The sequence below is a fragment of the Pholcus phalangioides genome, unplaced genomic scaffold (assembly GCF_987345545.1).
Source record: "Pholcus phalangioides strain wild (caught in Gottingen) unplaced genomic scaffold, Ppha-v1.0 ptg000016l_1, whole genome shotgun sequence".
Classification (NCBI taxonomy): domain Eukaryota; kingdom Metazoa; phylum Arthropoda; class Arachnida; order Araneae; family Pholcidae; genus Pholcus; species Pholcus phalangioides.
The window spans coordinates 11,303,750-11,305,942 of record NW_028301609.1 but is presented as its reverse complement, the minus strand read 5'-3'; the positions used below and the strand labels follow the sequence as shown (position 1 = coordinate 11,305,942).

Below are 2,193 nucleotides of genomic sequence, written 5' to 3'. Positions count from 1 at the left end.
AAGGACTTTCATCAAACTTTTATAAAGCTTAAAAAATGCAAAGAATAACCGTATTGGTTACGTTCGAGCGAATGTAACAAATAAGGTTATCGGTTGGTTTTTTTTTTCAGATTTGTAAAAGATCTTTTATCAAACTTTTATAGTGTAATCCCGGCCAAAAGTAGGTTGCAAAGTAAAAAGATCCTCAGGATCTCATTTTCCTGTAAATTCTCATTTATTCAATTTTGAAGCTGATTTTGTTTTCTGTCAGTTTTTGTTGGTTTTGTTTTTATAGCCCACCCCTTGGTGTTTTAAAAGTTTAAAATTAAATTTTGGGCCATGTCTGGAACGAATTAAAGGTTTCTCTATAGAAACTTATGAGAAATCGCGTTTCGGCTAACGAACGTGTTTCGGAACAAATTAACTTCGTTAGCCGAGATATCACTGTAAAGTGATTTTGTACGAAAAACGTGTGGAATAAAACACTGAATCTGTGTGTGTGTAGTATTCAAAAAATTTCCTTTTCCGAAATCACCATGGTCAATGCGGATTTTTCCTGTAATACTTTTTCATAAGAAAAAAAAACAATAATAAATTTTGACCCGGACGTGATTTGAACACGCAACCTTCTGATCTGGAGTCAGACGCGCTACCATTGCGCCACCGGGCCATGTGAGCTACCTCAGATACTTAATACTCAGTTCCAGTATATCACTATTATGTATTACGTCATGAAATTATAGTCGACGCCGCTTATTAGAATCACGGATAATGTTATCATTGAGGTATTTTTATCAGTTTTGCAAAGTGTGGAACTCACCGGTATCGAACATGGGAACATGTTTGGAATCTTCAATTTTTCGTTTCTTATTCGGATAATCTTATCAATTTTTTTTTCGTCGAAAGTTTTTTTTTACGCATTCTGGAGCTAATGTGTAAATACTCTCCCCACCCCCCGGTTAAGAACCACTGGCCTAGAAATACCGCATATGTGGCCCGCGGACTGAAAAGGTTCTGAACCCCCCACCCCCCCTCCCGTAATAAATAATTCGATAAGGATTATTTCGAGCACAAAACCTGAGAGGAAGACCAAAATAAAATATTGGCACACATTTGGAGATTCTTTCGATTTCTCTTAAACCCCCACGAGAGTGAAGATGATCGCTTGAAAACCGATCTATTTCTGATATTTTTTTTCTCCTTTTTTTGTTTCCCAAATCTACTTAAACTCTCGTTTTTCAGGATTCCAATGGCTGCTGCCTTTGTCATAAGGCATCTCGAAGATGTAACGATGCGAATTAATGCTTAATCAATACGACCAGAAACTATATGCTAATTTATACAGAAAACGGCGCGTAGAAATGTCATCAGAATTAATCCAGAAGTGAATTTTTCTCCCCCCTTCACATAATGTACAGCTGAAGACATTACTGGATCGGGAATCGATCGATTAAGCTCAGTGAATATCGGTTGTATTGAAGAATGGTAAAGTCCTTCATTTCTTTTGGTGATAGTCCAAGACCATAGACTCCTTTACACAGACGTACATTATGGTTTTTTTTCTCATTCCTTTGATCATAACGGTATATAATTAGACAAATAAAAATATAATTTCGTGATTAATTAATTAGGGACGAGATATCTCGTCCTAAAGCAAGTGGAAGAAACTTGTTCCATCTCTTCCTGGTTTTTTTTTTACCTTTTTTTTTCTCATCATCACTCGCACTCACTTAATCATACAGTCACTCGCACTCACTTAATCATACAGTCACTCGCACTCACTTAATCATACAGTCACTCGCACTCACTTAATCATACAGTCACTCGCACTCACTTAATCATACAGTCACTCACTTAGTCACTCATACGGTCACTCACACAATCAGAGCAGGTGAAATGGCAGAGGTTAAATTTCCGTATCCCAAGAAAAAACGTCATTCTTCATAATAAACTCAAGAGCTAGATTTTTCCACCTTTCGAGTCGAATTCCTTAAAAGTTGCTCAAAGGTATTTTCTTTACTGAATCCCCCAACTCTCAATATAGAAACGACGGCAATTCCGGATTCTTCTTTTGGCAACCAAAAAAAATAAACTTAGCAGAAAAACCGACACAATTGTAAGTGACATGTTTGTGAAAACTCCTTGTTGTATATATATTTTTTCTTATTATTTTATTACATTCAACACATGCAACAACAACAACAACAACAACAA

The 2,193-nt window shown here is 36.3% G+C and overlaps 1 non-coding gene across 1 annotated transcript; it reads right to left on the bottom strand.

The window, feature by feature from the left end:
- Positions 1–577: 577 nt before the first annotated feature.
- TRNAW-CCA (transfer RNA tryptophan (anticodon CCA)) lies at positions 578–649 on the bottom strand. Its single transcript has one exon. It is a non-coding gene; the product is annotated as a tRNA-Trp (tRNA).
- Positions 650–2,193: the final 1,544 nt, after the last annotated feature.